We start from the raw sequence: 16,412 nt of genomic DNA, 5'->3' as shown, positions 1-16,412 counted from the left end.
TTCATTGCATCAGAGTGATGTCAGGGAAATAAATTTGTGGGTGAAAAAATTTAATTACCTGTTAAACACAGTTTGTATTATTGTAAGTGTAAAATATGAAACCAAGTATTAAGAATCATTAGTATTATATGATAATTAAAGTCTATATGTAGCTGAGGATTTCTTATCTGCAAGTTTACTGTAGAGAGCTCATTGGATTTCTAAAACAAATCATTGGGGACTGGACAAATGATATTTACACTCTTTTAATTACCCACTGAGATTAGTGTTTGCGGTCTGTGTAAGTAGGTCAGAAACACAGTGATGGAAATTAATTGTGCTGTGGAACAGCAATGATTCATATGTTTCCTAGTCATAATTCTAGTAGCATTTTCAAGATAAGCCTCCTTAAATAATTTATTTTTACAAAGATCTATTAACAACATTAAAAGGATACTTAAAAATCTGAACAAAACCACTCACAGTGGAAGCCATTTCTCCCTGCATCTATCCAGTTTTACTTTGCTGTGCAATTATTACCATTTTTGGAGATATGCAGAGTCAGAACTCCGTTGCATGTGCCGTCTGCCAAGAATGTACACTGTTAGCTGATTTTCTTCAAGTAGAACAAATGAGAAATATGTCAATGTTCTGAGCCCACTTTCAGTAGAAATATGCAGGATTTGACCCTCTTGCGGGCACACCCATGTCATTCCTTCTTACCATGCTCCAGAGCTCATTACTTTGCTGTGTTCTTGGTCTCAGACACTTACAGCAATGCTGTACAACGCAATGCTCTGCAAATGTCAGGTGTGCCGTAGCTCCTGACTCCCCCTCCTACTCATTAGTCTCAAAGTCATGCAATTTTAAGGAATTACCAACTGGCATGGGTTTATTCTTTCATTACGCCCATTTGTTTTAGTTATTACATTAGTTCCATTTCCACAGTCATAGTTACGCTAGTGTATCAGCATTTCCCACTTCGGTTGTTTTTAGTGCATTAAAAATTAGGCATAAATATTGTTTCATGATCAAATTTGGCATAATTTGCTTTACAGGTCAAGCAAACACATTTTTCTTCCACAGATTAAAAGCAAAATCTGCTTGATCAAATTCAAGCCACTCCATTAGTTGAAAAACATTTAGGTTTATTAATTTGGCGACATTGTGCCAAGTTCTGCTCTTACTTATACCACTGTTAATCCAGAGTAACCCAACTTTGTTCAGTAGGTTAGTTTGAATTTATTCTTGTTTCTATAAAAACAATAAAAAATTGGTCCCTCTAAGCTAAAAAAAAAAAAAAAGTAGAAGAAAAAGGAAAGAAAATAAACATTCATTAGAAAACAAACAACAACAACAGCAAAACAAATCTTGCCTGTCTGCTTATTTAGGGGTCCAAATGAGTTGGTATATAATGCTTTGCTGCTGCAATACTTGCCCCAGGAAGGGAGGCAATGGCAAATGCAACTCCCGCTGACACCTCTGTGTTTCCAGTTCAGCTACACATCTAATTTATTTGTATGTGAATTACTGAGCAGCACAAGGAAACGGGTGTCTTGAGGAGTTAGGCTGCCTTTCCTGAATAAATGTTAACCTATTTCACATGTAGAAATGGTGATTTACACACAAGGAGAGTTTCTGCACTATGTTCATCCACAAACCACTTGAATCACATGGAAACTTTCTAAAAACTGACAACATTTATCTGGTGCTCAAGGCATTTTACAAGGCCAAGACCAGTCATCCTCACGTCTTCTCAACCACATCTGTTGCTCAAAAACCCAGTGCTGTAGGAGCTGCTTTAAATGTTGTTTTAGAATGCTTTGATCCAGGTAGTGTATCTCAAAACTGGAATTTCTGAACAAGGTAAATCGAACACATCATGTTGGAATAGCTCTTTGGTAGGTTTTTAAGGTTGCAAATACTGATGAGCTGTTCCCAAGGAGGTCTCCAGCTACTGCACTATACTCAGAGGATTTCAGGATTCCACGATTGTGTAAATCTTTAGTTAAAATACCTCTGTGAATGTCTTGAGGTAGGCTGTGGTGTTCCCCATTCAGGTAGGTTGGTTAACTGCTCTTTCCATCTCCTGCTCAGAACCCTGCTGGCTTTACCAGGTGATAGCAACCACTTCTGCTGCTGAGCTGCACTTTTGGCACTTTTTTGAATTTCTGCATAGTCATACATCTCTCTGACAAGGATATTCCTGCCACCTTCTGTTTGATGGCTGTGCCACTGATGGATTCCTTCTCCAAAACCCAGCACGGAAACCCTTCCAGCTCAAATGAAGATCAATCGCACCATGCCTGAAGTTTTGATAAATACTTTTCATCATCCAATAATGACTAATTGCTTCAGGAGAGCACAGTAATTCTGATGACACTCATTTATCAGGTAAGGGAGAAGAGAAACTCGGACCTTTATAGCAAAGTCAGCCATTCCATTTTAGCAACCATATTTTACTTTATACAGTGTAGGTCAGCAAAGAAAGCCTCTCTTACCCTGTTTAAATTAATAGATAAGCCTTTCTGAAGATGAGGAGTGAGTAGCATCAATGTTGTACAAAAGGATGCATTTTTTTTACACAGCCTCTGTCCTTATCTAGTTCATCTAATGTCGATGATGATTATCCACAGAAAAAGCCACAGTGCACTGTCAATTAAAGGAACTGTTTCCATGTCTGCAAACAATGCTTTTCAGTCTTGTTGCTGTCTCCTGAAACCTACCTGGCTAATGTACCCATGAGTATTTCGTGATACTGTATTACATATTCATACCCATGGGAGAGGGATCCCATTTGGGGGAATACAGAGCTGGGAGCTGTGCTTCTCTCAGAACTTACCCAGAGAATGGCCCTCTTGCCAGTTGTCTCTGCCATGCTGGGGACCTTCCCGAAGGCCACAGCTCTCCCTTCCTCCTGCAGGACATGTTGGCCCTACCTACTGCTCTGGTGGGCCTGCAGGTAGAAGTCCTGCAGAAGGAAAAGAGAGGCACAGAGGCAAGTTTTTGAGACAACAAGAACTCAAGAACATCATTAAGGCCCAAATATGGTGTCACTGGTGGAAGTACTGGAGGGACCTCACAACCCTCTTCCTGAGGGACATGGCAGATGTCCTTCTGTCCCTTCCCAAGTCTTTGGAATCAGTAGGTATCAGGTGCACCCTATGGACAAGTGGAAAATGTCTGGTACAGCTCTTCCCTCCCTCAGATGTGTGCTCTGTCTCTGTCAGTATTAACAAAATACTGAGCCTATGAGCTTCTGAACTGATTGACTGCTTCTGTTTTCCAAGGTATTTTGTCATGATATTGTATCAGGACTCTCTGTGCTGGCTTTTATAGGGCCATTCAAACAACAGCAAATTAAATCTCAGCATTTTCCTCACATTCGGGACTTCTGTTTGCAGTTTGGCAGCTGGAGACCTTCCTGCACTCATCCTGCCTCTCTCCTGGAAATCAGCAGCAATGGCAGAACAGATCTTGTGTCTGCTCTTAGGGGCTGCAGCAAATGGGCTGATGTATTCATTTCAGCCACCAATGCTTTAGTACCTGTTGTAGATCACTGCTTCATGCTGAGTGCAAGCCATGGGAGCAGATAACCTATTCTGTCTTTCTTGTGATGCGAAATGATAACTTATCTCAGGTGGTGTAGCAGTCAGTGTGGGTGATGATCTTATATCTACCTGTGCAGGACTAGAGGATCAGAACCCTTGCATGTAAGTGGGAATGAGCGATTGCCTCTTTGGTTAGTTCACCATTGAATTCCACTCTGTCTGCTTATATACCTCTAGACGGCTTTCAGACAATTGACTTAGCTAGTACCTGCAAGATTTCATGCTTTACATAGGTTTGATGGAAATGCTTTCAATTTTAGAGCTGTGGCCATTCTGGTTGAAAGCCTTTGGGACAAACCTGCTTTGCAGTGAAGGGAAAAGAGGTTTCACTTGACCTCTTCCTTAGTAGTCAGTACTCCATCTTCATCTAAGCAGTCTCCATGGGGTTTTGAGCTGCCATCTGCACTTAGAAAATCTGGGCTAGATTTCAGGTGCTGTGGATTATTGCTGTGGAGGTCAAATATCTATAAGAGAGAAGCATCTATAGCAGGAATGCTCTAAAGGTATACACGTACATCACATACAGTGCTGCCTTTGCTACATCTTGATAAAATATTTGCCACTTTTACTTTAGGCAGTATCTGATATGAACTTAACTTGTCCTAAGACAGTTCTCGAAGTTGGTTCTATATACATAGATATATAACTCATTTGTTACCATTAACACAAAAGAGCATACTTACGTGTTCAAATTCCAAACCTGGGTTTTACTTTCTACAGTTGCTGGTTATCATTCTCAAATCACCCCAGCATTACTAATAGCACTCCTCAGAAACCAGCCTACAAAATTCTGATTCTTGTTAACTCCCCATTGATGTTATAGGAGGTACAGAGGAGAGCAACAAAAAAAAGATTGATTCTGATGGCCTACCAAGTCAATGACTCTAATGGTTTCTTGGTGGAATGGCATCTAGCTTCAGATGCTGGCTCAGAGAGATATGCCTTCCTTGCAACTCCAGTTCTCTGCAGAGAGAGATGCTGAACACCTAGTTCTTAGTTTGGTCATCACAGTGGTTCATAAGAAGCAAGAAAGCAAGGCTGAAGAAGCCAGTTAAAGAACTGAGCAAGACCATGGTGTGAGGTCTATTTCTTTCTCAAGTTCCTCTTTCTTGCTTAGTCCAGTTTTACCGTGGAAAGCAACAACAGTTATGTACCTATGGTTAAAGCAAGTGTAAGTGGTTAATTCAGTATATAGACTCTAGGCCATCCAGATACTTGAATATAAACAAATATCATTTGTTTATGACAAATGAAATGACAACAAAAACTAACATCCCTGATGGATATTTAGTACCCTTCCCTTCTTGCCTCATAAGCCTGCGGAGCGTATATAAACACACTATTATCTGTGCATAGTCATTGTAAACTTGTACGTGTGTTAGAGAACAGAAGGTATATTTGGTTACATTTTTTTGTGGTGGATATGTTAAAAATTTGCACTGGTTTCATTCACTACAGTATCAAGAACTAGTGGCTGCTGCTTCTCTTCCTAAACAAGAAACACAGCTCTAAGCTAAAGGGAGTCAGTCAGTGCTCTTTAGGAAGATTAGATAAATGATTAACACTTGGCAGCTGGTTTCCTTGTTTTGTGGTGACTTTTTCTAACATTATGCCTCCTATTTAGAGCTCAAATATGAAAGAGGAGGAAAACTTTGAATAACATCTTGAAGCAGTCACAAGTCTAAGGTGCAATGGGTACATGTATTGATGGCTGATGCTAACTATTCAAGAAAGGGCACATTCAGTGGAAGTTGACTCTGGTGAAGCAGAAGATGGCAGTGTCCCTAGCTTCATGGTAGTTTGCTCCTGTTTTGCAACAGCTCTTTCCAGATGGAGAATCAGCTACAGCCATGATAAGTCAGTAATAAAATAACCAGCAGAGGAGGGGTACTTTTGAGTCTGCCAGATCCCAAAAAGCTAGTTTGTGCCAAGATGTTACATCAGGAACATCTTGGTTCAGAACAAAACACTGCAGAGCTGTTCACCTTTATATTGCCCTCTTCCAAAAGGAAAGGATATAACACAGGCTGAAATGCCATACTCCATATTTGCAGTCTGTAAGTTGGTTTGCTCTACCTATATACTGATGCAAAACATCTTATGCGTTCTTATATTTGCGTTGTTCTTCTCAGCCCTTTCTTGTTAATGATGTCAGTCTTTTCCACGACCTTCTGATTCTGGGATTTAGTGTCCAAATTCCTTTCCTTCTCTGAGGGCATATACTCTGTAATTTGTTATTGTGTTCTGGTTTAAAAACCATAAAAACAGCTCCAAAAGAAAAAGCTTTTTTTGTCTACATTTACTTTCCATATTTATATGCACATCATTTTGCCACAGCATAGATGGGCTTATACTTCAAAATGATGTGTTTTATGGATACTTACTTCTTGTGTCTGAAAGAATCCACAATTCCTTATTTTTAATTTCCATGCTCACAAAATCAGGCTGTTTGGTAAATAGCCTTTTTGTTGAGCAACATTTTCTGCAGGTGACAGCTCTGCATGCATGGGTACCAAATTCCTCAGCTTCTTATTTAAAGCATTATTTTAAGCATGTCAATATTATCTTCAACAGAACCAACAGGTATTCTCCCCTTGGAAGAGAGTACCTGTTATTGTGTTCTTCTGATAAATATTTAAACACGGGACTACCAACTTACAACTCTGTATTTCTTAGAGTAAGTGCTTTCTGGCAGTGCACCTGAGATTACCCATTTTTAATTCTCTTCACAAACTAAATAGCATTAATAATCCCAAACCACTATTTATTTCCAGTGCAAAGGAAGAAACCCATGCAGCCTTACACCTTAGGCTAATCTTACAGTTCCTGGAACTGTCCCCCCAGGTTTTTCACTCAGCTATTTTTGATTGACTGATTGATTGATTTGAAGCGTCCAATGATATTTCTTTCCTGTTAAGGTCATCCCTACATAGCACAGTTCTGAACTACAGTCTAGATTTTTCCATAGGTAACCTCTAGAGCAGACACAGTATTTTGAGCTTCAAGGATTTAGGAACAACCAGTTTATTCCATTCCAACACAATTATTACAGGCATGGCGTGTATGTTGTGTAGAACAATCAGTGCTGACAGCCAGCATTACTTTTCTTACAATCATGGAATTGCAAAATGACTTGGGCTGGAGGGGACCCTAAAGACCACGCAGTTCCAAACCCTGCCATCATCAGAGACATCTTCTGCTAGATCAGGCTGTCCAGGGTCCAAACAACCTGGCTTTGAACACTTCCAGGGATGTGGCACCCACAGCTTCTCTGGACAACTTTCTTTTTGCAAGACTCATTATATTGTGGCTCCTGCAATCACCTTCTCTTAAACACTGAAAATCTCTTGACCACTTATTGTATAGGAAAGGCTGTCCTAAGCCAGGCAACAAGTCAAACTATTCCGCCTTCTGTGGACTGTAGCATATGAGTGGAATTGCAAGAACAGGGTAAATGGAGCAGCAAACATTGCTAAGAATGCTCTTAAAGCCTTCCCCAGCGTCTTGAGCCAGCCATGGAGTTTGTGTTTTCCACATTTCATTTTACCATGTATTACTGGAACCATACTCACTACATAATCTGATATAATTTCACATAGCTCCTCCCAGTTTACATTTTGCAGGCTTTTTCTTTGTAGTGCCTATTTTTGCCCAGATATTGCATGTGACTGTCTGATAGTATCTACTGTGGCAGTCACATTTCTCTTGAAAACTCACAGCCAGTCTGAGCACACATCTTGCTAGCTTTCATATGCTTTGGTTTTCAGATGGGTGGAGGCAAAGGCCTTGGAAGCAAATTTGCAAGGTGTGTTTCTGGCAAGATCCAATCTCTTTTTCTTACAGGCACAGTTTAAGACAAATGAATCTGGATCTTGATGCTGCAGTCTGGATCACATATCTTTGAGGGCTGTGCATCCTCCCTGATTGCTTTCTGCCTTTCACATCATGTACTAATAAACAAGAACGGGAAAAATATTGAGGAAGATGTATTACATCTCAGACTACTCTGTAATCTGCCATCTCCAAACATCTCTAATGCTGGTCCCTGCCAGCAGCATTAGCTAACACATCAGTATTCCTATGCAAAAATAGGAACAGCAGCTCAGTATTGTGATGCAGATGTCAGCAGATGTTTCTTTAAAAAACTGAGAGTGGATCAGGAAGAAAAAACATTGTGTAACCTTTGTGTGGCTTCAGATTCTCATTCTGCAAAATGTGAATTGCAAAACTGAGCTCCGCTTGAAAGAAAAATTATAAGCTTAAGTAATTCATGCAGTGTAATTCATCAATATCAGTATGAAGAAGGGAAATTGGGTACCAGTGCTACAAGCTCTGGATTGTTATTAAAATTAGATTTCTATTCTCGTATTAATTGTTGTGCTTATTCACAGAACTCCTTTGGTAGGAGAGCACCCCTGTCCCACTGGTCAGGCTGTAAACGCACAACAAAAGCTGCTCCAAGTTTTTCCAGAGCTGCTGCTCAGAGTTAGTTGGAGCAGAGTGGTTCTCCTGGGTCTTCTCTGCCACTAACACTACAGACTAGGATGACAGGTTTCCCATGGAATTCCTTCCTTCTTTCCCCCTCCTCTACACTAATGACAGCTCTCAATATATTTTACTGTTACTACAGTTATTCAAAAGACCCATCGTTAAGCTTCCCATGACCCAGTTCTTATGGTAAGGTGAATGTGCAAGACCACCACTGAGCAATCAATCTGAAGGATGCAAACATTTGCGTTGAATAGGACTCTACACTGATAAGGGGAAATGGTTTTAAGTTGAAGGAGGGAAGATTTACGTTGAATATTAGGGGGAAGTTCTTTACTATGAGAATGGTGAGGTGCTGGAATATGTTGCCCAGAGAGGCTGTGGATGCCCCATCCCTGGAGGTGTTCAAGGCCAGGTTGGATGGGGCCCTGAGCAGTCTAGACTAGTATGAAATGCAGAGGTTGGTGGCCCTGCATGTAGTGGGGGGTTGGTGAGTCATGATCCTTGAGGTCCCTTCCAACCCTGGCCATTCTGTGATACACTGGCACAGTTTGAAGCTGCTAAGGCAGAAGCAAACTCCCTTTATTCTTTATTCTGATATGGAAAAGTTCAGAGAGAGAGAGTGATACACAGGAGAGAGCTATGATAAATTATCTTTAAGTTTGCACTTTCACTCTGCATGCTGCATAGCCCTCAGGAGCATAAGTTAATGTTCCAGTAAGATGAAAAAGAGATAGAGTTTTGGGAGCTGGTGCCACCTATATACACACTGAATATCAATGTCATTTATTTCACCTGACATGCTTACACAAATATGTTAAACTTCAAGAAAATTAGCTTTTCATCTTACTCTAGAAAGTTGAATTTGAGCTTTGGAAAGAAACCACAGAGCAATTCTTTATTTGTTAGAAAGCTTTAGCTGCCTTCTGAAATAAGGTGCTGCTGAGAATAGATGCACTGATCAAAGCTGCTCTGATCAGAGGGGCCAAGGGCTTTGTTATTGGAGTGGGTTTTCTGTTTATGTTTGTTCTTTTGTTTGTGTCAGCTTGTTTCCCTGACTCCTTTACCCTCCCCTCTCTCCCACACAGGTTTTTCCTTTTTTCCTGATGAGAGCTCACAGATATCAGCAGTGAATGACCTGCAGCTGTGGGGGTAGTACTGTTAAACGTAGTGCTGAGGATTTGCCATGCAGTGCCTCAGTCTTGGACCACGTTTTTAAGCAGAAGGATCTGGCCCACACTTCTTTTGGGTCTGGACTATTGTCTCTGCTCTGATTTAACACGGTCCATAAGAGCCAGCAAAAGCTGGCTGCCTTCATTCCTCACAAGCCTCCATTATGTGGCTTACAAAAACCAGATGCCTTGCAGCTTCGTTCTCAGTCCCCAGCCACCCAGTCCCCATCCAGTTGGTATTTTTCAATTCAAGCATTTTTGTTCTCAGAAGCAGGTGAGATGCAAGATTAAACAATCATTTTACAACCACCTTTCAAATACCTGCCAGAGATTTCTCCAATTAAGTTAATCCTCCTCTCTCTCCTTCTCACACAAACATTTTGTATGGAAGTAAGTTCTGTAATTAGTCACCCAAATCCTCTAATCCCACCTGTCTGGCTCTGAATCCTGGCAGCTGGTTCAGTGGGCACAGGATTGGGTGAGCCCAGATCCTCAGGGCTCTGGGACTGCTGCTTTCCACAGCAAGGGGGATGCTGTAAAGATGCAGCTCATCCTGGGACTGGCCAAGTGGCCCCGCAGCCTCTAAGGGGGGAGAAACTCTGCCATTGGGAAGCATGTGCTTCGGTCCCCAGGTCTACATTCTGTCCAAAAATCCCCTTTCCCAGTAACAGAAATAAAAGCATTGAATCGTTTGAGGTGGAAAGGATCCTTAAAAGTCATTTAGTCCAACTGCCCTGCAGTGATCAGGAACACCTATAGCTTCATCAGGTGCTCGGAGACCCTGACCTTGAGTGTCTCCAGAGATGGAGCATCCACCACAGCTCTGGGCAACACGTACCAGTGCCATCAGTGATGAAAGCTGCTAGCTGGATGTGGTTTGACACAGCCCACATACAATATCAGGATGTGTAACTGTCCAGAAAATCAAAGCAGACCTTTCCTGTATATGATGGAGTGGTGTTGATCAGGTAGCTGTCTTCAGACGTGAAGCAGTTAACACAAAGTGTTCATAATTAGACTTCATATTAGCTCTCAATTAAGGTGAGCAGGGGAATGTTCACACCTCTCTCAGTGCTATTATTTCAGCCTTCCTGGCTGGCAGGCTCAACAAGACAGCAATGTATCCTTGTCATGGGGACCAGCTGTCCCTGCTTAGGTGAAACAGTCCCTTTTTTGTCATTCTGTCCCATTAAAATAATTCATCAACTCCAATGCATTTTAGTAGGGGCTAATGGTGCGACCCTTTTTTCCCTTCAAATGTCCCTACTAATTACTTCTACATATTGCTGTCTTTGTTATATGTTAAAATATTTTGCAAGTTCTCTTTTTTTCTCAAAAGAAAAAAAATGCAATAAACAACAACCTGTTTCCAATACAAACCTTTCTGGGAGGTGATAAGTCACTACTGGATTATTTTGTCCTTTCAAACACATTGCAGTTAATTGCTTTTTGGGCAAATGTCTGTCAACACCCTCTGCTGGACGGAATCCAAATGCTCCAATTGTAAATCACAGACTGTGGTGTGGGCAGCTGGCCTCCATTTTGTGGGACTGCAGGTAAAGAAGCAAATAGGAAGAGTGGAAATCAGTAACTTTAAAAACTTGTCTGTTGCATATCCGGGAATGGGGAAAGGGAAGAGAAAAGTTGAAAGGGGACTACAAAGATCAAGTCCAACCATCTGACCACTTCTGAGCTAAGCAAAAGTTAAAGCATGCTATTGAGGGCATTATCCAAAAGCCTCTTGAAGGCTGACAGGCATGGGGTATTGACTATCTCTCTAGGAAACCTATTCCAGTGTTTGGCCACACTCATGACAAATTTGTTTTAATGTCCAGCCTGCACCTCACCTGGTGCAGCTTTCTGCCATTCCCACATATTCTAAATATGTATCTTAAGCTATAGACTCGAGCCATATAGGAAAGTGATATAGGTAATTTGTGGAAGGTTAGACCATCTTCAGATCATTGAACTTGTTTTTAGAAGTCAGCAAGCTACATTTGAAAGGACAACTTCATTTCTGCACCCATCTAAGGGAGGTCCTCAGCAAAGAGAAATCTCTCCTGGTTGCTTTAAAGACCACCTATGCTGTTTTTGAGGCTCACTTATGCAGTGGCTACCACTGCAGAGCAGAAATGTTTGAGCTTGCCTCGACTTCAGAGCAAGACGTGAGCAGAATCCTACATGTCGCCAAGGCTGATGCTGAGGATGGCAGCTGCTAGGGGCTTTGCCCACAGAGGTGGCTCGGTTCTGAACACACAGTGAAGTTACTGATGTTGAGCAGAATGAAAGAAAGGTCAACAAAATCAATATTAAGATGTGTCATGGTAAGATATTTCCCTCATATCTCCTCTCCTCTCTTGAAAAATGCCTTTCTCAAACACAAGGATCTGAAAGATATGACTGGTGGGGCATTTCCACAAGGTCAGAAGTTCCAGGATGATGCACACCAAAACAAAGAAGTGGAACTGACTTCCATAGACCAGCCAGCATTAATCACTGTTGGATGAGCATCTCAGCTTTCTGTGGTATTCCCATTGATAACTGATACAAGAGGAACAAATGTCAAGAGGTAGAAGACTCAATAGGACTGAATTTGCTTTGACTGAATACCCAGGTTTCCCTCAAACCATCCTTTCTCATAAGGTACCACCTTCCTTCTTCTAGCAGAGGGGATGTTAAACGAGAGCTGTGGCTGGGTTTCCAGCTGGTTTCCTCACATCCCATATGTTTCTCAGCAAGAGGGAAGAGTGGGCTCATTATTCAGACAATTGAAAGACGCCCTGATTCATCAGTCAGTTTCTCATGGAAGGCTTCATCATCTCTGCTGTAACGGATTTCAGCTCCAGCATTCTTATACTCATTTCAAGGGGCTTCTTCTCTCATTCTTCCTTTATTTCCTTTAATTTCAAATGAGTTAGTTCAATCAGCTTGATGACAGTAAGATAACAGATTCACACCTATGAGAGTATTCAGAAATTTACCTTTCATATGACCTTGTGCCATGCCATTAAGAGAGACTAACACTGAGAAAATTTGGTGTGAAACTATGCAAATAAGTCGTGCTCAGTGAACAAGAACCTGGTTTTCACCTAGATAAAAGTTCACTAAAGCTCACATCAAGCTAAGGCTCTATCAAGTAAAATAGCTTAAATATCTGAAGTATCCTAAGTGGTACAAAATCATTGTGATTATTCAAAAGAATCTGAAGTTTGGGGAAGACTTCCTCACGTGAATCACACGTGTACAAACTGTGGTAAGAAACATTGCCCGGCATCATTACTTGCAGTTTGTCTCCCAACCATTCCTCTCAGAAACTACGTGCGGAATTAGGTGCGAATGTGCTTATCTAGTTATATGAGTATAGACACATGCAAATATGTATTACGTGGACATGTTCTTCCTTACCACAGTATGTGCTAATGATGAGAATTAAGTATTTTTCTATTCTTTATAATCTCAGGATTCCAAAAGACTTTCCAAGACCAACGTTGATCCCAGGAATGCTAACCTACTCCCACTAAAGAAAGAGAACATTCCCCATTGTTCCTATGTATAAAAACAAAACAAAACGAAGCAGGATAGCTAGTTTGCCTTTAGCTTAAATATTATATATTAATAATATATATTAAAAGAAAGATTAGAATAGCCAATGCTATATATGAGTTTGTTTGTTTGTTTTTGTTTTTTTACACAGGAAAAGTATTACTACCAGAGACTGAAGATTTTCTGTTTTTAGTGAAATGCCATGGAGCCTTTACCTTCCACCTGGACAGCCACCAAACTGAAAGGACCTTGGGTTTAATGTCTCATCTCAAGGATATTATAATGTGTTGGCCTCATTATTCACAGCAGAAAAGGCCTTTGTCATGGTCAGATGGCTTTAATGTGTTTCGTATGCTACATAAATTCAAACTTGATGGCTCATTTATTTGTTGGATTGCAGCGTTATTCAACCTAAATGAAGCCTTGGTATTTACTAATAATTTGGGCTCTGGCTCTTGTTTATTTAAGCAAGTAGTGCCCACTGTCTCCTCTGTTGTCTGTATTAAGTTGGGGCTCTACTGATTCAAGGAATATTACAGGGGGGGACAAAAAATGCAGAGAAAATAGCTTTTCATTTGTGGACAATTATTTATCCAAGCCTTGAAAGATCAGTATTCCAATATTGCAATTTCTGACATCAATTTTCTCAGGGTCAGAAACAACTTCTCGGGCTTCAACTAAGCCCCAAAATACCCCCGTGAGGAAGTGAGTCATCATTATCGTCACTTTGAAGAAGGGCTAACTGGATGTGGTAGGGCGTTAGGTGGCTTATTCCACGCCAAATAAATTTAAAGAGACGCTGGCTGAAATGCATCCAGAATCCAAATCGGTCTTTTAATGTCAGGACCATTTCCTGTTGTGATGTGACAACATTCTTTGATGAAACCACATGTAGCAATTATCTAAATAAATAAACAAGCCAAAATAAAAATTTTCAGAACACAGATTCTCTTCTGTTGTCTGAAAAATAAGAATATATTGCTGTAATAAGGAATGTGTACTACGCACTTACATATGATGTACATCCTCCATTCTATCTTATATAAAGACTTCTAATGTGATGGCTTTTAAATCTGTTTGTTGGTTTTTTTTTGTTTTTTTTTTTTTTTTTTAATGAAATTCTGGATGAACCCCTCAAAAGCTGATTTTAAAATCCACACCCATAAGGATACAGTGGGAGCAACCTTAAAATTAGTTATCCATTAGATCAAAACAAGAATCTATCCTTTATCTAGACAGAACTGAGTAAATATCCACGGCCACAGCAAAAGATACTCATCCTGTCTGCAGAAACATACAATGGGATTTTTAATAAACTAAATAACTGCAAGAACCCAAATTAGTGAATAGATTCAGAGTGGGACAGGGTCTAGTATGACTATCCCACCTATAAGTGAAAATACATAGACATTCATATAAATACCAAGCATTCATTTATGTCACTAATTATACCTTAAAATTTATGGATCTCATTTTTTTTTTCCTTTTCCCTGTTGATACAAAAAGGGAAGAACTTGAACACTTATAAAAATCACTGTTCTGGCACTGAGCACTGGTACCTTGGGCCAGTTCTCCCAGTCCAGTTTCTGGTACCAAGCAGCTGTTGCTCGCTGTTGCTCCAGCCAGTTAATAATTTTCCACTCTACCAAATAACTCTTTGAGTGATTTATTAAGCGATTAGGGGCCTGCTCGGACAAATCAAATGGACTTTATTATCACAGCAGTGGTAATTCAGCCCTGTAGCAGAAGGGAAGGTGCACATGGAAGTACAACACAAGGTCCTTATTCAATGCTTTCCTCTTTCCTCTTGGAATTGCAAACTGCATTAGCTGCAACTTAACAATCTGTTTTCTCTTCCTTTCCAGGACAGGCCTGTGTGAGCATCCAGCTTTGCAGGTGTATGGGGCCTGGCTGGGATGGAGTTGCTTCTCTCCATAGCAGCCCATATGGTGCTGTGTTTTGGGTCTGTGTCCAGAACTGTGCTGGTAACACAGCAGTTGGGCTGTTGCTGAGCAGTACTCTCATATAGTGATAAGACTTTTGGCTTCCCTAACTTGGGCCAGCCCCTCCCTCACTCCCAAAACACACAGCACATTGACATTAGGAGTATCAGTTGCATGGTCATTATAACTTCATGCTTTATAAGAAGAACATTTTTTTGATGGCCTAGCACCACGTAGGGACACGCGAGTTAGAGCAAGCTACAAGAAGTGCTAGATATTTTCAGTATATTTAAAACCTATGTTGAAGCACATACCTTATGCACAGCCCAGCTCCACAGACCATGAGCACAAAGCACGGCTGGGGCCTGGCTAAGGGGCAGCTCTGTAGCTGTTTGGGATCAGATGCTCCTTAACCAGCACGGCAGAACTTCCTGCAGAGTTGTTCAGGCTCACCCCTGTTAACAAAGTTTGGTAATCCTCTAATAAAAAACATCTAATCTGTCTCCAGCTTCTGCAACACACTTCATAACCTTATAATCCTCAGTTTTAATAACATCTGCAGGCTCTGAGAATAAAGCCCTGCAAGTGACACAGCAGATGACAGCTCAGGGGAGGGAACCCTGGAAACTGGAGATGGAAAGTAAAACAAAGGAGAAAAAGGATAGCTTCAGAGAAAATTGATCTTTACCTTTGCTTTTCTTTCTTGTCTCTGTTAGAGAAGTTTCTAATGCAGCTGAAGGATTGCTTTTCCTACAGCAAGGCCACAGTGAAATATACACCATGTTTTCATTCATGTATTACAAGCATCCTAACACTGAGAAGAAGAACGGCACCAATCCAAGGATTTCTCCGTCTGCTCTGGAAAACAGCTGGTTACCCAATTTAATCAGGGCTGAAGGCCTCCACATTCATAAAGCAGCCCAGCAGGAGCCTCCTTTTGTACAAATGGGACCATCTTCCTGGGGGAGGGCTGCACCAGTGTTCCTCATTACAGCTAATGGAATGCTATCAAAGCTCCATGCCCCATGAGCTGAAAACCTTCCTGTAAGCAGGTGGCAATCTCAGTCTTGCTTATTAACGCATGCACTGGAGCTGGTAAATGTATTCCCATCATGTGTTTTGCCTCATGCTAGTTCTCTGTTTTTCTAGACCAAACACACAGCTTTGGAGATGCTGGGGTCCTTTGTACTGCTGGGCTGGAACAGGCAGGACTGCCCTAGGCTGAAATCAGAGCCAGCAGAATGACTTTGAATCTCTACAGAGATCCCCAAATCCCACAGCGTTTGGGAAACTCTAGGTTTGGCAGTTGGGATCCTCCGCTCAGTTCACAGAAAAGAAAAAAGATAATACAGATATAACCAACCCTGAGTGAATCTTCAGGTGGAGGTGATCATTCTGGTGTGCTCCACCCCAGGATGGCCCTGGCTTTAAATATTTGCCAGGCTGGGAAGTTATTTGTCCAAGGGAAGAATTCAGGTGCAAATATTTATTCTATTTAAGATAGAAACTTCCGAGGGGAGTTGGACTAGAGGATCTTTAAAGGTCTCTCCCAACTCTAAGGATTCTATGATTCTGTGACTCAGAATTGGAAAAGATTTATGTTAAAATCCTTCAGGTTGGACACTGAAAACTTAAAGCGGTTTTCTTTGGCTTTCCTTAAAATTAAACCCGCACTG

This window comes from Meleagris gallopavo, chromosome 4 (genome assembly GCF_905368555.1).
Source record: "Meleagris gallopavo chromosome 4, MGAL_WU_HG_1.1, whole genome shotgun sequence".
In the NCBI taxonomy this organism is placed as follows: Eukaryota; Metazoa; Chordata; class Aves; order Galliformes; family Phasianidae; genus Meleagris; species Meleagris gallopavo.
This window is presented reverse-complemented; position numbering follows the sequence as displayed.